At 47.4% G+C, this 22,835-nt stretch overlaps 1 protein-coding gene across 5 annotated transcripts in view; it reads right to left on the reverse strand.

Moving 5' to 3' along the window:
• The window catches only part of PRTFDC1 (phosphoribosyl transferase domain containing 1), a 95,611-nt gene extending 77,553 nt beyond the window's left edge, over positions 1-18,058 (reverse strand). Inside the window, exon 1 of one of the 5 annotated variants that reach the window (XM_063921630.1) lies at positions 17,953-18,058. The gene's annotated coding sequence lies outside the window, so the exon portion shown is untranslated. Of the gene's footprint in view, positions 1-705; positions 926-17,952 lie in introns of those variants that run through there. The other 4 variants (XM_063921628.1, XM_063921629.1, XM_063921626.1 and 1 more) reach the window with 4 other exon arrangements.
• Between the last annotated feature and the right edge of the window lie 4,777 nt (positions 18,059-22,835).

Here is a 22,835-nt window from a genome sequence, read left to right on the forward strand (position 1 = left end):
ACTGCCAGGAGGTATAATTATCTGCGCCACATTATAATTGTAGGCTTTGTACTTTTATTACTCATATTTTTAATTATTATTAACATTTATGTATCTAGTGCCAGCATATTCCATTGTACTTTACAATTGGGATCAAAACAGTAATAATACTAGTCTGGGTAAATACAGACAGAGGTGTCTATTTACTAAGCCTGTGAGAGAGATAAAATGAACGGAGATAAAGTACCAACAAGCTCCTAACTGTCATTTTTCAAACACAGCCTGTAACATGGCAGGAGCTGATTGGCTGGTACTTTATCTCTCTCCAACGCTTAGTACACAGACCCCAGAGAGGTAAAGGGGCCTACAGTACTTGCATGTTGTTACAATGGTCTTCCTTTCATTAACACTACACTCAGTCTCATCCTATACGGCAGGGCTGGCCAAACCAGTCCTCGAGATCTACCAACAGTACACATTTTCCAGATCACCTAGCTGGTGCACAGGTGTAGTCATTACTAATTAAGATGTGCTGCATTCATTCCCAACTGACAATTCTACAGATCTCCAGGAGGCCTGGAAAACATGAACTGTTGGTAGATCTCGAGGACCGGTTTGGCCAGCCCTGCTATACGGCCAGAGCTCGCACATGCCCAAACAACAAGTACAAAACACATGCAGCTCCATGTGCTCGGGAATTCACTACAAAGCATAAAGTGACTCAACCCTTATATCTGTTGCAGCTGAGCTAGCACTTCTCTTGGTCCCCTTCGAGCCACTAGTCCCCAGCTCACCTCAACTTTCCTTCCAGGTCTTTACAGCAACATAAGAATAAGGGGCGAAGGGGAGGCAGCTTTGCTGTGAGCTGTGGGGGAAGGAGGGCTGAGGCTGGGCTGAAAGACTCTGCTTGTTTCTCTGTAATTTGCTGGCATTCTTAGAGACCAGGGTTAACTCTCTCAGCCCTGGAGTGGAATGCAATGCATAGTAGTTACGTAATTTGAGCCTACTGCTAGTTTTGGAGAGATGATTACACGCTTCCTACTGAGACTGAAGAGCGTGACCCTCCTCAGACCAGTAAAACCGGATGGTAGCCAGTCTATAGATCTATACTAAAAAGGTCTACAGTCATTGGGTCGACCACTAAATGTCGACATGCATTCGATCGGCAGGGTTGACAATCAAAATATTGACAGGGTCAAAAGGTCGATAGGGTCAAAAGGTCGACACATTTTTTTAGGGATTTTTACATTTGTACAATTTTTGCTGCATTTACTATCCATGTCACAAACTATTACCATTAGTAACCTTGTGGCGAGCGACAACACCCCCAAAAAAATTGTTGTGTCGACATTTTGACCCTGATGACCTTTTACTGTCTATCTTTTTAATGTCTATCTTCTGTATCAGAACCAAAATACAGACATATACAATCGTCGGGCTGTTCTATAATTTCTAACTCGTTTATGCAATATCTTACGAGTGTGTATATCAGGTTTTATCGGAAGAAAACTGGACGCATCTGGAGATAAGGTTTTATTTGCAGTTTGATTTTTATCAGATGCGATGACACAATATTGGACATACAGTAAAGTGAAGTGAGGGCATGATTCAGAGATTCGCAATGAAAATGTTTATGCAAACGGACAATATTTTTTTAATGCGCACGCATCTGAGTCACACTGCGCAGATGCCACGATGGATTACCCACGACACTTGCAGGGAGCATTGGGACACTGAGTGACTGACAGGGAGCATTTGCGAGAGGTAACAGGGTGTGATGGCGACAGAAATGCAGGCATGTCATAACCGTTTTGGAGGCGTGTCACAGCCAGCAACACCCATTCTGAGAGAGTTACTCATAAGTCCGATGGTGCCACTGATCCGATGGTGTAACTGATGCACATTTGTACACAAGCGGTGGATCTGCTCAGTGGGCATCTCAGTACAAAATCATTTACATTGGTTCGCACAGGATTAGTCTACACTTCCTAGAGCTCTCGTGTTGACAGGAAACCGCAGTTCAGCACAGCACTTACATCAAACAGTTTCATCGCAGCAGGCCTCTCGGCCGATTCTACCAGGTGGGGAGAGAGAGACTAGCAACACAGACACATCTTTCATCAGACTGTCACACGTGGTGTGGCAGTCAAGGTAGCTGACTGTGAGCCTGGGACATACACATCTCCCCTTGTAACTCTCCCAGTGCTTTTGTGACTATTGCCATGATGCATGTTTGTAAGTAAAGCAACAACAAAAAAGCAAGCAATTAACTGTGTCTGGAACAATGCATGTTGCCATGCAGGGTAAATTGGCTGCTTTTGCATGTAGCCCATAAATGTTTGAACACACCCCACCCAAATCTAAATCTCTGCACATGTTACATCTGACCCACCTGCAATGCAGCATGTTTTTGTCCTCGAGTAACCTCACCGCTGACCGCAAAGTTCCCACCATTGAAAATAATGGAGCGGCAGTGCTATGCGCCGTCTGACAGCTCAGACGCGCACAGCCAATCAGGAGAGTGCCACTACGTGGCGCTCCCTGATTGGCTCAAGGGACCCTTTGTGACAGGAGTCACGGGGAGTCTCAGCAGTCGGGGAAAGGGGTCCTATGTGTAAACATGGGACCCCTTTCAGTGCGTGGATCGGGTTATCCGGTTTGTTTTTTTTGCCAAGTACGTGGATTACAAAAAAGAAGAGGACAGATCTACACTGGATTATGGTGAGTATAATTTTATTTTCAGCTACCCCGTGGATTCTAGTTGGAGAAGTGGACAGAGTCGGCGTGTGAACATAGGTAAGTATGTGTGTGTCGGCGACGGCGTGCATGTATGTAACAAAGTTTTATTTTCACGGTGTGCGTGTACTGTTTTTATTTGGGTATTTTTTTTGCTGTAGAACTACAGGTACCAGCGGGCCCGTTCCCCCCCCCCCCCCCCCCCGCGCATGCTGGTACTTGTGGTTCTCCAAGTACCAGCTTGCGGGGGAGGCTTTCTGGGACTTGTAGTTCTGCTACAAAAAACAATATTCTTTATTTTTGTCACTTGGCTATCAGCCCCCCATCCGCAGCCCTCGGATGGGGGGGACAGCCTCGGGCTTCACCCCTGGCCCTTGGGTGGCTGGAGGGGGGGACCCCTTGATTTAAGGGGTCCCCACTCCTCCAGGGTACCCCGGCCAGGGGTGACTAGTTAGTGATTTAATGCCACGGCCGCAGGGACCAATATAAAAGTGTCCCCCGGCTGTGGCATTATCTCTCTGACTAGTGGAGCCCGGTGCTGGTGTGAAAAATACGGGGGACCCCTACGTTTTTGTTCCCCCGTATTTTTTGGCACCAGGACCAGACGCAGAGCCTGCTGCTGGTTGTTAAAATACGGGGGATCCCCTGTCATTTTTCCCCCCGTATTTTTACAACCAGGACCGGCTCAAAGAGCCCGAGGCTGGTTATGCTTAGGAGGGGGGACCCCGCGCATTTTTTTTCACGATTTTTTACACAGTTTTGTGATGTCCATGAAGTCGAATCCAGGACGCACACTATCGTCAATTGGTCCGTTTTTCGACAGCGGGACTGTCGAATCCGTTTTTTTATTGAATATGTCGAATTCGGGTCCCGGCAGGAGGGTGTCTGACTGTCGAATTGTGTAGAATTTAAAAACGGTCGAATTCCAGCCGGAATTCGACCGCAATTGCATATACCCCTATGTCTGATGTTATTTTACTGATGCTGTAATTTTTAACTAATGATTTTTATATATTTATCAGTTTCTTGTCTGTATATAGCAAAAACTTTTATGTTTTAATATTACGTTTGTCCATGAGAGAAATTGTTTCGTACTTTTAATGCCACTATAAATTTATAGATAATAAATGTCAGCACCTAAAGGTATAGCCTTCATTACTGAATTAAGGACCTCATTCAGGTTGGATCACAACTAACGATCAAACCGCAAAAATTACTAAGATGATGCGGGCGCAGGGCGGGAGGGGGGCGGTAACACTCTGTTTCCTAGGCGGAGAGGGAGTGTTGCGGGGACGGTGTCATGGGAACGGGGGGCGTGGCATGGGCGTGATCGGGGCAGCTGCGTGACATCACAAGCAGTCGCAGCCAGAAAGCTCAGGAAAGATGGCGGCGGCCCTCCTGCCGTCGCAGCCAGAAAGCTACCGTACTTTCTGTGATCACGCTGAAATTGCGGTGCCGGTAGCATGCTGGGCGGCCTTGTCCTACGATGGGTGGCCCCCAACATGCGATCAAAAGGATTGCAAATTCTGCTGAAAAACTGAATGTGCAATCCTTACTGAATAGGGTCCTAAATCCTTTATTAATAATTAAATGTGTCACCCAATTGTATAATGGGTGGCACTCGATATCCCGGCTGTCGGGATACCGGCGCTAAGCATACCCGCGCTGGGATCCCGACAGCCGGGATACCGACAACTATTTTCCCTCTTGGGGTGTCCACGACACCCCTGGATGGAGGCTCTTTTGCGCTCGCCCCGCTGGGGGGCACTAGTTCTCTTTCTGGCATAGGGCACCAAAATGTCTTGTTAGGGCACTGTCCTCTGGCTCCGTCCAGAACTATTTATTTTATTTACATGCATTTTATTAATAACATCAACCCGCACTCTGATAACTGAAATTATCATTGCAGCTTATCTATGGGGGTCATTCAGACCTGATCGCTGCTGTGTATTTTCACACAGCAGCGATCGGGTCTGAACTGCGCATGCACCAGCGCCACAGTGCACTGGCGCATGGCAGGCAGCCGACGGCTGTCTCAGGATAGCGATTGCCTCTGCCTGATTGACAGGCAGAGGCGGTCGCTGGGTGAGAGGGGGCAAGCCAGCGGCGGTTTAGGGGGCACGGTCCGGGCAACGCAGGCGTGCCCGGACCGTTGGGGGGGGGCAGACCGCGGCGGCTGCATGACATCACACACAGCCGCTGCGACCCGGGCAGCGATGAGTAGCTCCCTGCCAACGCGCAGTAGCTGCACTGGTTAGTAGTTACTCCTACAGTACAAAAGCATTGCCACTGTGCGATGATTTTGTACTTCTGCGACGGGGTAGCGCCTGACATGCGGGGTGGACTAGCCCTGTGCTGGGCGTCTCCCCGCATGTCAGTGTGCCTGATCGTAGCTGTGCTAAATTTAGCACAGCTACGATCAACTCTGAATCGCCCCCAATGTCACAGTAATGTAATCTTTCCATTGTAATAGCAAACACAGCGCGCATGCATGGGAGACACAGGGGGTGATTCCGAGTTGTTCGCTCGCTAGCAGATTTTAGCAGCATTGCACACGCTAAGCCGCCGCCCTCTGGGAGTGTATCTTAGCTAAGCAGAATTGCGAACGAAAGATTAGCAGAATTGCGAATAGAAAATTCTTAGCAGTTTCTGAGTAGCTCCAGACTTACTCTGCCATTGCGATCAGCTCAGTCCTTTTCGTTCCTGGTTTGACGTCACAAACACACCCAGCGTTTGCCCAACCACTCCCCCGTTTCTCCAGCCACTCCTGCGTTTTGCAACTCGAACGCCTGCGTTTTTCCGCAGACTCCCATAAAACAGCCAGTTTCCGCCCAGAAACACCCACTTCCTGTCAATCACACTACGATCAGCACAGCGATGAAAAAGCTTTGTTATGCCGTGAGTAAAATACCTAACTTTTGTGTAAAATAACTAAGCGCATGCGCTCTGCGAACCTTGCGCATGCGCAGTAAGCGACTAATCGCAGTATAGCAAAAATCGTCAATGAGCGAACAACTCAGAATGACCCCCCCAGCGCGTATGCCTTGTTACAGCTGGGATGTCGGCCGCAGTGCCATGTGAGCCGCAGCCTGATTGACAAGCAGCAGGGAGGGGACGGGAAACATTGCAGAAAACAGGTCCAATGTTCGCGATGATGATCAAATACTGCGTCTTCGGACACAGCCAGTGGCTCACAGAAGCTGGCAGCGGGGATCTGTTCGCAAGAGACACCTCCTGTAGCATTTGAATAATCCTGCAAAGACACAGCGGCTGCATTCCCTCCCACCTCTGCATGATTATACCATGTTTCAGGGAAACCTCGTCTGTTTGGAAATAAATCTGGTTTCATTATAATAATTGGCATATGTACAGATATACATATCATAAAAAAAACTGTTCACCATACTCATTAGATTGTAATTCTTCATATGAATGTATTATCTTTGGTGATTTATTAATTATTTTGTATAAATGTTAAGTTTCTGCAGCGGGGTACACTGGGATTCCACAGGGAATACATCGGGGGTGTAGAGTTGGATCTTGATCCGAGGCACCAACATGCTAAAGCTTTTGACTGTTCCCAGGATGCACTGCACCGCCTCCTCTATATCCCCGCCTCCAGGCACTGGAGCTCAGTTTGTAAGTTGGTTCCTGCAGTGCAGGCAGCTAACAGGGAGGGATGCGCTAGGCAGCCCTAATAAGAGCTTTTCTTGAGAAAAAAGAAGACTTCAAAAGCTACAACTACACAGGCACTAGATGCTATATGTCATACTGACATATCGTGCTGCGGCTCTATCACCTCCCCCAGCGGCGCTGTATACTCCCGCGCCCTGGTTGCCGGGTACTTGCAGCGAATGCGCTCCGGTCTTCTCAGGCACATACACATCGCCGCTGCTCTCCTGGATCGCCTGGCCGCAAGCTAGGGAGGAGGTACGAGGGTCCCCCAGACGGGACCCGCCGAAATCACGATCCGGTCGTGGTCCCCGGAGATGAACCGCGCCGCTGGCGTGGACTCTGAGGCCGTGCAGGGACCCCACTATATCCACCAGGGCAAGGAGCACAGGTTGGATTTACTAAAATCCGTTTCACGTAGGCTCCATAGTACACGGTGGTGAAGTCCAGCAGAGGGGATAAGGCTTTGACCTGTAGCCCCTCCCCCAGCCCCAGGCGCCATCTACAGCAGATGTTCCTGCCCTGGAGCTGCATCTCTCTCTCCCTCACTCCCTGTCAGAGTTTGGACACCATTACACAGAGCTGCGCTGATTCTGGGACTGCTGGGCACTGTCTCCTCTGTAAAGCCGCCTGCCTCATCAGCGCTGTGCATTTACAGGACACTTAAGTATTCTACATGTCATTTAGACATTGTTAGTTAAGAACAAGTGCATACCTCGACAAGTACCTATTGCAGGACATAACTAAAATGGCATTAAAAGGAGAGGTAATAATCATGGGAGACTTTAATCTTCCTGATGTAAACTGGGAGGTATCTGTTGCTAGTTCCACTAGAAGTAAGGACATTTTAAATTCCCTTCAGGGAGCATCCCTCCACCAATTGGTGAGGGAGCCCACTCGGAAAGACGCAATATTAGACTTAATACTTACAAATGGAGACAGAATATCGGACGTAAAAGTGGGTGAAAACCTGGGATCCAGTGATCATCAAGCAGTATAGTTCAGCATAAAGACAGAGACTGACTCATCCCATACAAAAACAAAGGTGTTGGATTTTAGGAAGGCTGATTTTGTAGGGATGGAAAAATGTGTAAGCGATTCTTTGGCAGAGTGGAGGAACTTGGAAGCCGTGCAGGAGAGGTGAGAAACATTAAAATGTGTAATATTAAAGGCAACAGACCTTTGTATCAAAAGTGTTAGGAAAAACACAAGGAAAAGGAAGCGCCGGTGTGGTTTGCAAAAGAAGTAGCAAATATTGTGAAAGCAAAAAAGATGGCTTTTAGGAAATATAAGCAGACACAAAATAATGAAGACAAAGAGATATATCTTGTTAGACAGAAGGAGACCAAGAAGGTAATCAGATATGTAAAGGCACAAGCTGAGGAGAAAATGGCCCACTCAGTGGGTAAAGGAAGCAAAGCTGTTTTAGGTATATAAGCGAAAAGAGAAAAACAAAAGGCGGAATAATAAAACTAAAGACAGACACTGGGAGTCTTGTTGACGGAGACAATTTAATAGCAGATCATCTTAATAATTATTTTTGCTCAGTATTTACTACTGAAAGAGAGGGGAAGGGGCCACAGTTAAGTTGCAGGGATATTCAGGAAAATGACACAAGTACATTTACAGAGGAGAAGGTCCTAACAGAACTCTCAAAGATGAAAGTGGACAAATCTATGGGGCCAGATGGGATACATCCAAGGATACTAAAAGAACTTAAAGAGGTGCTGGTAGCACCATTGACAGAATTATTCAACCAGTCATTAGCTACAGGAGTAATTCCAGAGGACTGGAAAAGAGCAAACGTAGTCCCACTGCACAAAAGTGGAAGCAAGGAGGAGGCAAACAACTATAGACCAGTGAGTCTTACATCAGTAGTAGGGAAATTGATGGAAACACTCTTAAAAAAAAGAGTTGTAGATTATCTCAAATCTGGCAATTTACAGGATCCCGAACAGCATGTCACAACTGAGGGCCTGAGCTGACGGGAGGCAGCCTCAGTTGTAGGGGCTGAGGTGTAGAGAAACCGGGGAGGTTGTATCAGACCCCTGGACATGTAAGTTACACGTAGAAGAATTGCCCGAAGGCGTGACCACGACAACCAGGATAAAAGTCAATGATGTTTATTTGACAAACTCCATGCATCACAGCAGTAATAAAAGAGAAACATAAAATCAGCAGAAATATAACACAGTTCCTGGGTTCTACAGGATGGCAAGGGCCACAGGGCTCTGGTAGTATGAGACAGTTCTTATTATCTTCTAGATGGAAAGTCCTTACCAGGCCCGACTGTAGTAATGGAGGTAGCCCAGGATCATACCAGCTGATGTTGCAAGGGAAGCTGGACTGCCGTAGATAAAGTGGCTGCTGTGGGTACTGGTTGGAACCAGACAGATGTTAGCACGGAGTGAATTGCTGGATGGAACCAGCCAAATAATAAATGAAGCTTGAGAGCGATGAAATATGTTTGATATATGGAGCTTGAGAGCGGTGAAATAATAATACCGGTAGTGAATGGGAATCTGTAGAAATGGTACCGGCACTTTAAGAAGAGCTGATCTCTGCTGGAAGCTAAGTGCTGGAAGCAGGTGAATCTGTAGCTGGAAACAGATGAGTCCCAGAGGACTGGAGAGTCAGGCTGCACCGCAGGTGGTAGACTGGAGCGGGTCTCTTTAGTGGAAGCTTGGAGACAGGAACTGGAACCTGGAAAACAACCACAGGAGAGAGACAAACTGGAACTAGGTTTGACAACCAAAGCACTGACGCCTTCCTTGCTCAGGCACGGAATACTTATACCTGCAGCAAGGAAGAGATTGGCTAGGCAATTATGCAGATTTCAATGGAGCAATGGATTGGTGGAAATTGAACAGGTGACAGAATCCAACATGGCTGCGCCCATGCAGTCACCTGGAGGGAAAGTTGGTTTGGTATTCCATGTGAGAACTTAGCAGCAATGGCGGCACCGGCCGCAGAGGACAGGAGACGCCAGATTGATGACTGCACAGTAGAACCACGCGGACAACAGCGGAGGCCGCGGCTGGCATGAGGCGCCACTCTGATATCCTGTATACTGAAACACAGGAACGGCGGCGGAGGCCGCGGAGGACGGGAGACGCCATTCAGGAAGTAAACATGACGCCGCTGTGACAGCGTCTCAGGATGACAGGAGTGGGAAGCAGAATGTGGACATAAGTATTACAGATGAAATCCGGCCCTGGAACGCTGAGCCAGCCTCAGAAGACATCTGAAAGGCAAGTAATGGCGTCCAGATACCCGGATCGTGACAGCACCCCCCCCCCTTTAGGAGTGGCCCCAGGACACTTCTTCGGCTTTTGAGGAAACTTGGAGTGGAAATTCCGGACCAAGGCAGGAGCATGGACATCTGAAGCATTGGTCCAAGAGCGTTCCTCAGGACCATAGCCCTTCCAGTCAATGAGATACTGTAATTGACCGTAACAGTGACGCGAGTCCAGAATCTTGGCAACTTCATACTCAACTCCTCGTTGAGTCTGGACTTTCGGAGCCGGAGGAAGTGCAGAATGAAACCGATTCAGGATCAGCGGTTTCAACAGGGAAACATGGAATGTCCTGGGTATTTTCAAGAAGGGAGGTAACTGAAGTCTGTAAGCAACAGGATTGATGACTTTTTTAATTTTGAAAAAAACGATGTAACGAGGTGCAAACTTCATGCTGGGAACTCTTAACCTCAAATTCTTCGTGGACAACCACACACGATCACCCACCTTGAGAGCAGGAACCGCTCTACGCTTCTTATCAGAAAACTTCTTGTACCTGAACGATGCTTTGAGCAGAGCCGCTCGTACATTCTTCCAGTTGTTTACAAACTGACGCAAGGTGATATCCACTGCTGGAACAGAAGTTGCTGGAAGCGGTTGGAATTCTGGAACTTTAGGGTGGAATCCATAGTTAGTGAAGAATGATGTTGAAGAAGATGAGTAATGATATTGGTTGTTATGACAGAACTCGGCCCAGGGAAGTAGTTGAACCCAGTCATCTTGAGAGGAAAACACATAGATGCGGAGGAAGGCCTCCAAGTCCTGATTCACCCTCTCAGTCTGACCATTGGTCTGAGGATGGTAAGCTGTGGAAAACTTTAGTTTGACTTGGAGGGCTTGACACAAACTTCGCCAGAATTTGGCTATGAATTGTACTCCTCGATCTGAGATGATCTCTTCAGGAAGACCGTGGAGTCGGAAGATCTCTTGTATGAACACTTGAGCCAACTTGGAAGCTGACGGAAGACCGGTGAGAGGAATGAAATGTGCCATCTTGGTGAACCGGTCAACTACCACCCAGATGGTATTGAACTTGTTGCACATAGGCAGGTCTGTAACAAAGTCCATCGACAAATGAGTCCACGGTCGACGAGGAACAGATAATGGAACCAGTTGCCCCGCAGGAGACTGGCGGGATACCTTGTATTGGGCACACTTTGGGCAAGATGCAATAAACTCCATGACGTCCTTCTTCAGAGTTGGCCACCAATAGGACCTAGAGATAAACTCAAGGGTTTTTTGAATGCCTGTATGTCCGGCAAAATGGGAAGTATGGGCCCAATGCATGAGCTTCTTCCTTAACACCGGCTTCACAAAACTTTTCCCTGGTGGGGGCGTAGAGTCCATCCCTACCATGGAGAATGCCAACGGATTAATAATAGGATGTTTGTCCGAAGACTCTGACTCATTTTCTTGCTCCCATGAGCGGGAAAGGGCATCGGCCTTGCGATTCTGAGAGCCCGGACAGAACTGGAGTTTAAAGTCGAACCTGGAAAAAAAAAGTGCCCATCTGGCCTGACGAGGGTTAAGACATTGTGCGCTTTTCAAATATAAAAGATTCTTGTGGTCGGTAAGTATAGTAATTGAATGAGAAGCTCCCTCCAACAGATATCTCCACTCCTCTAGAGCGAGCTTGATAGCTAGCAACTCCTGGTCGCCAATGGCATAGTTGCGCTCAGCTGGGGAGAACTTCCGGGAGAAGAAACTGCAAGGATGTAGATGGCCATCTTTAGCCCTCTGGGATAACACCGCTCCTACTCCAACGGAGGAGGCATCCACCTCTAAGATGAAAGGAGAGTCGATGTCGGGCTGTTTCAGAACTGGTGCAGAGATGAACCGTTGTTTTAATAGATGAAAAGCTTGCGTAGCTTCTTCAGACCACTTGGACGGATTAGCACCCTTCTTAGTCAACGCAGTGATAGGCGCCACAATGGTGGAAAAGTCTCGTATAAACTTTCTGTAGTAAGAACCTCTGGACCCCTTTAAGGGTTAAGGGTATCGGCCAATTCTGGATTGCTTGTAGTTTCTCAGGATCCATCTCTAGTCTGGAACCGGACACAATGTAACCTAGAAACGGAATGGATTTGACTTCAAAGACACATTTCTCTAATTTGCAATAGAGATGATTGACACGGAGACGGGACAGAACCTCCTTTACCCAGAAACGATGTTCCTCTAGATTATTGGCAAAGATAAGGATATCATCTAGATAGACCACGACATGGCAGTATAAGATGTCCCTGAAGATCTCATTCACGAAATGCTGGAAGACAGCTGGAGCGTTGCTCAATCCGAAGGGCATGACGAGGTACTCATAATGTCCATCACGGGTGTTAAAAGCAGTCTTCCACTCGTCACCCTCACGGATCCGGATGAGATTGTAGGCACCCCTCAAATCCAACTTTGTAAAGATGGTTGCTCCGCTAACTCTATCGAAGAGCTCTGTAATCAGGGGTAAAGGATAACGGTTCTTAACGGTAATGTCGTTCAAACCTCTGTAGTCGATGCACGGCCGCAGGCCACCGTCTTTCTTCTTTACGAAAAAGAAGCCTGCGCCAGCTGGAGAAAGAAGAAGGTCGAATAAAACCCTTCGCCAGATTCTCTTTGATGTACTCCTCCATGGAATGCGTCTCTGGTAAAGACAACGGATAAGTTCGGCCTCGAGGTGGAACCTTCCCTGGGATGAGATCAATTGGACAGTCCCATTCCCTATGAGGAGGAAGGACATCAGCAGAAGCTTTACTGAACACGTCCGTGTAGTCTTGATATGGAGGAGGTGGAACATCAGACGACCTGGAGGAGGAAGAACAAACAGGAAGTACCTTAAACAAACATGTCTTAGCACAGGAGTGACCCCATGCCAGTATTTGCGTAGTCGTCCAGTCAATCGATGGATTGTGGAGACGGAGCCATGGAAGGCCCAAAACCACTGGATGTGTGGCTCTTGGAATCACTAGAAAAGAAATATATTCCGAATGAAGAACTCCCACTCTCAGACGAACTGGTAGAGTCCTTAGAGAAATAACTGCATCAAAAATCTTACTGCCATCCACGGCAGTCAAGGAAATGGACGAGGGAAGTCTCTCGGTGGGTAGGGACCACCGTTTAACATATGCTTCAGTCATGAAATTCCCAGCTGCTCCGGAATCTAGGAGGGCAATGACGTTCCTGTAACGTTGAGCAATTTGAAGCGAGACTGGGAGGTTACAATCATGAGGAGATGGAGAGGAGATCATTACTCCTAGCCGGCCCTCTCCCTGGCGAGCTAGGGTTTTGAAGTTTCCCGGACGTTTGGGACAGGCATTGATGGTGTGAGACGAAGCTGCACAGTAGAGACAAAGAGACTGAGAAAGACGTCTTCGGCGCTCAGCAGGAGATAGACGAGAACGACCAATTTGCATGGGCTCATCTTTGGATGGAGACGGTTGACGAGGAGGAGGAGCAGAAGATTTTGGAGGAGATGATCTTCCTCGCTCAGTTGCTCTTTCTCTGAACCGTAGATCAACTTTCGTGCATAGTGAGATTAGCTCATCCAACTTAGAGGGCAAGTCTCTGGTAGCTAACTCATCCTTAATGCGCTCTGATAAGCCATGCCAGAATGCAGCATACAGGGCCTCGTCGTTCCATGCCAGTTTGGATGCCAGGATCTTGAACTGTATAAGATACTGTCCCACAGTATGCGATCCCTGGCGTAAACGGAGAATCTCAGATGAAGCTGAAGTTATCCGGCCTGGCTCGTCGAAGATGCGCCTGAATGTTGTCACAAAATCAGTATAGGAGGACAGCAGGGTATCAGACTTCTCCCATAATGGTGATGCCCAGTCAAGGGCTGAGCCACTGAGAAGAGAAATAATGTAGGCAATTTTAGTACGATCACTGGGGAAATTGCCAGGTTGTAGCTCAAAATGGATTTCACACTGGTTGAGAAATCCCCTGCAGAATCTTGGAGATCCATCAAATTTTGCTGGCGTTGGAAGATGAAGACGTGGAGCAGAAATGGGTAAGGTGGGTGGGGTTACAGCTGGAGTCACTGTGGGTGACGCACCGGACGCGCCTGATCCACGGAGGGTTGTCTGAATCCCATCCAGCCGAGTAGAGAGATCCTGGAGACAGCGGATGATGTGGCCCTGTGCAGCCTCCTGATGTTCGAGTCTGGCTGCCAGTTCTTGCATCGGCCTGGCCGCTTGATCCTGGTCTCCGGCTGGATTCATATGGTCAGTGCTTACTGTCACAACTGAGGGCCTGAGCTGACGGGAGGCAGCCTCAGTTGTAGGGGCTGAGGTGTAGAGAAACCGGGGAGGTTGTATCAGACCCCTGGACATGTAAGTTACACGTAGAAGAATTGCCCGAAGGCGTGACCACGACAACCAGGATAAAAGTCAATGATGTTTATTTGACAAACTCCATGTATCACAGCAGTAATAAAAGAGAAACATAAAATCAGCAGAAATATAACACAGTTCCTGGGTACTACAGGATGGCAAGGGCCACAGGGCTCTGGTAGTATGAGACAGTTCTTATTATCTTCTAGATGGAAAGTCCTTACCAGGCCCGACTGTAGTAATGGAGGTAGCCCAGGATCATACCAGCTGATGTTCCAAAGGAAGCGGGACTGCCGTAGATAAAGTGGCTGCTGTGGGTACTGGTTGGAACCAGACAGATGTAAGCACGGAGTGGATTGCTGGATGGAACCAGCCAAATAATAAATGAAGCTTGAGAGCGATGAAATATGTTTGATATATGGAGCTTGAGAGCGGTGAAATAATAATACCGGTAGTGAATGGGAATCTGTAGAAATGGTACCGGCACTTTAAGAAGAGCTGATCTCTGCTGGAAGCTAAGTGCTGGAAGCAGGTGAATCTGTAGCTGGAAACAGATGAGTCCCAGAGGACTGGAGAGTCAGGCTGCACCGCAGGTGGTAGACTGGAGCGGGTCTCTTTAGTGGAAGCTTGGAGACAGGAACTGGAACCTGGAAAACAACCACAGGAGAGAGACAAACTGGAACTAGGTTTGACAACCAAAGCACTGACGCCTTCCTTGCTCAGGCACGGAATACTTATACCTGCAGCAAGGAAGGGATTGGCTAGGCAATTATGCAGATTTCAATGGAGCAATGGATTGGTGGAAATTGAACAGGTGACAGAATCCAACATGGCTGCGCCCATGCAGTCACCTGGAGGGAAAGTTGGTTTGGTATTCCATGTGAGAACTTAGCAGCAATGGCGGCACCGGCCGCAGAGGACAGGAGACGCCAGACTGATGACTGCACAGTAGAACCACGCGGACAACAGCGGAGGCCGCGGCTGGCATGAGGCGCCACTCTGATATCCTGTATACTGAAACACAGGAACAGCGGCGGAGGCCGCGGAGGACGGGAGACGCCATTCAGGAAGTAAACATGGCGCCACTGTAACAGCGTCTCAGGATGACAGGAGTGGGAAGCAGAATGTGGACATCAGTATTACAGATGAAATCCGGCCCTGGAACGCTGAGCCAGCCTCAGAAGACATCTGAAAGGCAAGTAATGGCGTCCAGATACCCGGATCGTGACACAGCATGGATTCACTGGGGGGAGATCATGTAAAACAAATCTTATTGACTTTTTTGACTGTGTGACTAAAGTGATGGATAAAGGTGGAGCCATGGATATAGCTTATCTAGACTTTAGTAAGGCTTTTGACACTGTTCCACATCGCAGACTGCTAAATAAACTTGAAAGTTTTGCATTGGATATTAGGATTATTGAATGGATAAGATCTTGGTTGAAGGATAGAAAACAGAGAGTTGTGGTAAATGGAGTGCATTCACAGGAGGGAAATGTTACCAGTGGAGTACCCCAGGGATCTGTACTTGGACCAGTGCTTTTTAATATCTTTATTGGTGACATTGCAAATGGCATTAAAGGGAAAGTACGCCTTTTTGCAGATTACACAAAGGTATGCAAAAGGGTAGACACACCAGGTGGGGTAAAACAAATGATTGAGGATCTAGGTAGACTAGGGGAATGGTCAAGAGTGTGGCAATTACAGTTTAATGCCAAGAAATGCAAAATCATGCACTTGGGTCTCAAAAATCCAAAGGCTAAATATAGTATTAATGGCACTATACTGGAAACTACTGAGGAAAGGGATCTAGGAGTCACTATTTCAGATGACTTAAAGGCAGGTAAGCAATGTAACAAAGCAATGAGGAAGGCTAGTCAGATGCTTGGCTGCACTGGGAGAGGAATCAGCAGCAGAAAGAAATAAGTAATAAGGCCACTGTATAGGTCATTGGTACGGCGTCATCTAGAATAATATGTTAAATTCTGGAGGCCATATCTTCAAAAGGATATTAATACATTAGAAACTCTGCAAAGAAGGGGAACTAAAATGGTGTATGGCCTACATCACAAAACATACCCAGAAAGACTAAGAAATCTCAATATGTATCGTTTGGAGCAGGGAAGGGAAAGGGGGGACATGATAGAACCTTTCAAATATATCAAGGGTTTTAACAAAGTCCAGGAGGGAAACATTCTCCAAATGAAGAGAAGCAATAGGACACGAGGACATGCACAGAGACTGGAGAGGGGGAGGTTCAGGGGAAATTTGCGGAAAAATTACTTCACAGAAAGGGTAGTGGACAAGTGGAATAGCCTCCCATCAGAGGTGGTAGAGGCTAAGACAGTAGAGCAATTTAAACATGCATGGGATAGACATAAGGATATCCTTACAAAGAAATAAGGATCAAATAAGGTTAGAGATAAAAAAAAATAATGTAAAAAAAGAAAAAAAAAAGGGGCAGACTAGATGGGCCAAGTGGTTCTTATCTGCTGACAAATTCTATGTTTCTACCTATATGAATATTTAGTACAAGTATTCTGTAATATACATCCAGTGTTTACTGTGCATTGTTATATCTGTATACATACATAACTATATGTAGTATTACTAGTCCAGTACAGTCTTATTGTTGTATGTGATCATCTCTGCATTGTACTTGTGACTGTGTGTGCCTATAGCTGCTGTGTGGTTTCCATTCTGTGTATCCCCACATATTGCTATCACTATATTCTGTACCCTGGAAGGGGCTAAGTGCATCAGGGTCCCATATATTATATAGTGTCCCACAGGATATACTATTTTGTATTTTTCTTTGTGTGTTTCAGTCACCCTATACCGCTTAATTCCTCTGTTTGTGCTCAGCATTTGCAGTCACTTTACACAGGGTTTTTTTGTCCGGTACTGTGTTTGTCTGGCTATATTGTACTGTTACGCCCTACGGCTATGTTCCCAATAATGTCTGCTGCACAGGGCGGGAAATCCGTGGGCGCTCCTGAGTCATGTAGTGCTGACGCCACGGATTTATCTGTGGAAAATATTTCAGCTGAGGGTCCAGGTACTGTGTGCGATCCATGATTAAGGGCAGTGCGACTGAAACGCGTCGGAGGAAAGACTGGGAAAAGGACTTTTAACAAAAAAACAAGCTTTTCAATCTATTTGCTTCTCCTCGTCAGCACGCAGCTGACCCTCTGGAAGCCGTTATCACAGCCGTTTGACAGACCGGGATTGCGATGACTCACTGAGCGCCGCACAGCGCAAGTGAGCGGCGGCCGGAGAAGAGGACAAGTCGGAGCGGGGGAACCAGCCGGAGAAAGACGGACATCACCAGCAACAAGGTTGGTAGTATAGGGAGAGTCAGGTGTTCGGGACGATCCATACACAGACCTGCCTACACGGCAAATTACGGAACCCCTGCAATCATTAAGCACCGCTTGGAGATCTCAGCAAATACACAAAAGGGCTGTAAACATCAGTATCTTTTGTTTGATTTTAAATAACGTTTTATTCACAGGTATTGCACTAATTTCTACATTGTTTATTTGGCTACAATATAGCCATTCACCGCACTCATTGTTGCATTTACATAATTTTCAAGCGCTTTGGTTTATTCACTTACTGTGTGCTCTGCACCCCCCAGTCAGCCTGCAGCACCGGTAGCACACCAAGACCCACCTTGGGCTGGTTTTTCTAATATGCTGACTATGCTGGTAACAAGACTTACGCCCCCTGTGGGACCTCCTGTGCCATTACAGCCACATATCGTCCCTGTAGTTAATCCGCCATGGGTAGATACTCTGTCGTCTCAGTTATAGCAATTACATCAGTCTTTGGTTAAACAAAAGCCTAACCCTCGCCCTCCTAGGACTAAAGGGTCATCTAAACGGGCCATTTCTTCCTCGCATGTTTCAGATACTTCTTCCGATGAGGATGGGGAATATACTGACCTCTCAGACACCGATTCAGCTGCTTCTGATGAGGAATCTGCAACACAGGTTGATGTTCCTGACTTAGTGGAGGCTATCAAACTGATTCTTCAGATTGATGATGAGACAGACCCTCCTGATACATCTAAGAAACCTGATAAATTCAAACATCAGAAGGTTACTAAATTAGTTTTTATTACATTCTCATTTAATTGACATACTGTACGTCCGGAATCCTGGGAGTCTCCAGGAAAGAAATTTTCCCTGTCTAAAAAGTTGCTAGCTCATTATTCTCTCTCGGCAGAGTGAAGTAAAAAGTTGGAAACCCCACCACCAGTGGACTCACATGTAGCCCGTCTTGTGGTGTCGTCTACTCTGCCTGTCACCACCGTCACTTCTCTGAAGGAATTGACGGATAAGCGTGTGGAAGGATGCTTGAAGTCTATTTACACTTTTGCGGGTGCTCTACATTAGGGTGCATCAAACGCCCCGACATTCGGAATGCTTGCTGTCCCTATTCTTAAAATGTAGCTTTTTAGCATAGAAACAACTGTGCAATTTTTTTTTTGATGTACGATTTGACTTAGGTGGTCCACCTCCACACCCAAAAATTGTCTGTACTGTATTGTATTGTACTGTACTGTATTGTATTATACAAAACAACTAACTTTAGCAAAACGAAGCCAACTTTTGTATGTGTGCCATGAATGCGTGTCTTACATTGATTTAAGAACATAAGAAGATAACAAAGAAAGGGAACAGCATAAAGCCTCATGGGCCTATCGTGACTGTTCCCATCCAAATCACAAATCATTAATCAAATCATTGTTTCTTTTTCAGATAAAATAAATAGAAATTTATAGAAATAAATAGAAATAAAATAAATAGAAAAATAGAAATTAATAGAAATCTTTAATCTTCAGGGGCATGGTGGGCCACATAAATATCATCTCAGATTCTTCAAAATTGGTATGCAATATATCCTTAACAATTCAAAAAAATGTAGCATGGGGACAAATAATTTTTCTTACTTTTAAAAATTCATGGGGCGTTTGATGCACCCTACTGTACATAGACCCACTATGGCAGCCTCTTGGGCTGCAAAAGGTATTGAAGCATGGGTTCAAGCAACAGGGGATAGTTGAAGCAACAGGGCTACCTCTGAATTTTCCTGATAGTGCCAGACAATGTCTATCACATATTACCACAGCCTCCCATTACATTCAAGAGGCGGCCTCTGATGCCGGTGTTATGGCGGCCAAAGCGTCTACTACATCCATTCTGGCTCGCCGGATTCTGTGGTTGCAGTCCTGGTCAGTGGACCTGGACTCTAGAAAGAACTTGGAGCTGCTTCCCTTTAAGGGAGATATACTATTTGGGGAAGATCTTAACAAGATTGTGACTGACTTGGCTTCTGCCAAGACTGCTTGTCTTCCAAGTACTAATCCTTCGGCTCCAAAGGCTAAGAGTATCACCTTTCGTTCCTTTCTACCTCCAGGTACAGCAAAGGGTCAGGCGTACCTGAGACAAGCTTGCGCTTCCAAAACCTCTAAGTCCAAACCTAAACGTTCTTGGGCCGCCCGTCAGCCTGCTTCCAAACCTGACAAGCCTGCTGCATGACGGGGCGGGCCTCCCCCTGGAAGACCCCAGGGTGGGAGGCCGACTTCTACAGTTCACCCAGGAATGGTTACGGACCACTTCGGACGCTTGGGAAGTTGTCTCTCACGGATACGCCATCTCTTTCAAAAAAACGTCCCCCTCTCAGGTTTTGCTTGACGGTTATCCCTTCGGATCCGTTAAAAGCAAAGTCTCTACATTTGGTTGTGCAATCCCTCCTGGACACTGAAGTGATAGTGCCGGTGCCTCTGTCTCAGAGAGGCAGGGGGTACTATTCAATGCTGTTCCCAGCCCATTCTCAACCTCAAATCATTGAACAAATTTGTGAAGGTATCCAAGTTCCGCATGGAAACGATTTGCTCTATTGTTCTGGCTTTGGATCCCAAGGATTATATGGTATCCCTGGACATACAGGATGCTTACCTACACATACCTATTGCCGTGTCGCATCAGCAGTATTTGTGGTTTGCTATTGGCAACCTACATTATCAATTCCAAGCCTTGCCTTTTGGACTGACTACAGCTCCTCGGATGTTCACCAAGGTCATGGCAGTCATGACGGCCATTCTCCGTTGCCAAGGCATCAGGATCCTGCCATATCTGGACGACTGGCTGGGCTGATCCTGGTGAACTCCCCAGAGGTTCTCATCTGTCATCTGGAACCGACGGTCCAATTCCTACAAGCCCACGGGTGGTTCATCAATTGGAATAAATCCTCGCTGGTCTCTGCTCAGAGCATGGTGCACCTGGGGGCACTACTGGACATACACAACCGATTGTTTTTGTCTCTGGAGAAAGTCCTGAAACTTCAGGACAGGATAAGATGCTTCCTCTCTCGCCCCAGAGTGTTGATACACTCGGCGATGCAAGTGTTAGGCCTCATGGTGTCGGCTTTCGACATGGTAGAGTACGCTCAATTTCACTCTCGCCCTCAGCAGAGGTTAATCCTTTCCAAGTGGGACGGCCTGCCTTACCGGATCAGGTTTCAAATGATCTACTTGTCTCCGGAGGTCTGTCTGTCACTGTGCTGGTGGCTACAGAACCAACAATTGAGCAGGGGTCGTCCCTTCTGGATCTCCAACTGGGTCCTTTTAACGACGAATGCCAGTCTGCGGGGTTGGGGCGCGGTGTTGGAGCAACACTCTCTCTACAGGGTCGGTGGACCAAAGAGGAATCTCTCCTCCCGATAAATATTCCGGAGTTGCGGGCAGTGTTCAATGCTCTGAAACTGGCCCTGCCTCTGGTACAGAACAGGCCTGTTCAAGTACAGTCAGACAACGCCACCAAGGTGGCTTACATAAATCATCAAGGCGGTACTCGAAGTCGCATGGCTATGATGGAAGTGTCATAGATACTCCAATGGGCGGTACGCCATCTGCCAGCCATATCGGCAGTGTTCATTCCGGGGGTCCTCAACTGGGAAGCAGACTTCCTCAGTTGTCAGGACGTACACGCCGGAGAGTGGAGTCTTCATCCGGAGGTCTTTTAACTCGTAGTGCACAAGTGGGGCCTACCAGACCTGATGGCGTCTCAACACAATCACAAGGTTCCGGTCTTCGGAGCAAGGACAAGGGATCCTCAAGCAGTGTTCGTGGACGCACTGGCAATTCCATGGAACTTTCGGCTGCCATACATGTTCCCTCCGGTGTCTCTCCTGCCCAGGGTAATTCAGAAGTTCAAGCAAGGAGGAATACTGCTTCTAATCGCACTAGCGTGGCCCAGACGGCATGGGTTCTCAGACCTGCAGGTTCTCTCAATAGAGCGTCCTCTTCTACTTCCTCAACGCCCAGACCGCCTCGTTCAGGGCCCTTGTGTCTACCCAGACCTGGCCAGACTGGCTTTGATGGCGTGGTTCTTGAAGCTTCGCTCCTGAGGGCCAAAGGATTCTCTGAGGCGGTCATTCAAACTATGTTGAAAGCTCGTAAACCAGCTTTGGCTTGGATTTATTATAGGGTCTGGAATTCTTACTTCACCTGGTGTGCTAATAAGAATTACGATGCATACAAGTTCAGCACTACCAGACTTTTGGCTTTTCTGCAACAAGGCCTGGATTTAGGCCTTCGCTTGGCCTCCCTCAAGGTTCATATATCTGCCTTGTCGGTGTGGTTTCAGAGAAAAATTGTGTGTTTTCCTGACATTCATACTTTCACTCAGGGTGTTTAACGGATTCAGCCTCCCTATATCCATCCTGTGGCGCCATGGGATCTGTGGGTTGTTCTTAATGCCCTGCAAGAGTCTCCATTTGAACCTCTTGAGTCTGTGGACCTTAAATGTCTTACGCTTAAGGTCGTTTTTCTGTTGGCTATTGCCTCTGCTAGGAGGGTGTCAGGCTTAGGTGCTTTGTCCTGTCATTCACCCTTTTTGATTTTTCACAACGTGACCGGGCAGTTCTTAGAACTCGCCCTGGTTATCTACCTAAGGTGGTGTCATCTTTCCACCTTAATCAGGAGATTGTGATTCCGGCCTTTATCTCTCCTGGTTTGTCCTCCAAGGAGCGGTCTTTGGATGTGGTACGGGCTCTCCGTATCTATGTGGAGAGGACTGCCTCCATCAGGAGGTCTGACTCTCTTTTTGGTTTTCACAAACGTGGCTGGCCTGCGAATAAGCAAACTTTGGCCAGATGGATTAGAATGGTAATTGCACAAGCTTATGCCCCTGCTGCTTAAGGCCCATTCTACTCGGTCTGTTGGCCCTTCTTGGGTGGCCTGACGTGGCGCGGCCCCAGAACAATTGTGCAAGGCGGCTATGTGGTCCTCAGTGACCACTTACATTAGGTTCTATGCCTTTGATACTTCCGCCTCCCAGGATGCTTCCTTTGGACGCTGGGTTCTTGCGCCCGCTACAGTACGTCCCCTCCCATGAGGAACTGCTTTAGGACATCCCCGATGTATTCCCTGTGGAATCCGTGTACCCCGCTGCAGAAAAATAAGATTTTACTTACCGGTAAATCTATTTCTCGTAGTCCGCAGTGGATGCTGGGGACTCCGTAAGGATCATGGGGAATAGACGGGCTCCGCAGGAGACATGGACACTTTAAGAAAGAATTTAGATTCTGGTGTGCTCTGGCTCCTCCCTCTATGTCCCTCCTCCAGACCTCAGTTAGAGAAACTGTGCCCGGAAGAGCTGACAGTACCAGGAAAGGATTTTGGTAATCCAGGGCAAGATTCAAACCAGCCACACCAATCACACCGTATAACTTGTGATAAACTTACCCAGTCAACAGTATGAACAACAACAGAGCATCAGTTCAACCCTGATGCAACAATAACATAGCCCTTATTGCAGCA

The sequence above is a fragment of the Pseudophryne corroboree genome, chromosome 5 (genome assembly GCF_028390025.1).
Source record: "Pseudophryne corroboree isolate aPseCor3 chromosome 5, aPseCor3.hap2, whole genome shotgun sequence".
In the NCBI taxonomy this organism is placed as follows: domain Eukaryota; kingdom Metazoa; phylum Chordata; class Amphibia; order Anura; family Myobatrachidae; genus Pseudophryne; species Pseudophryne corroboree.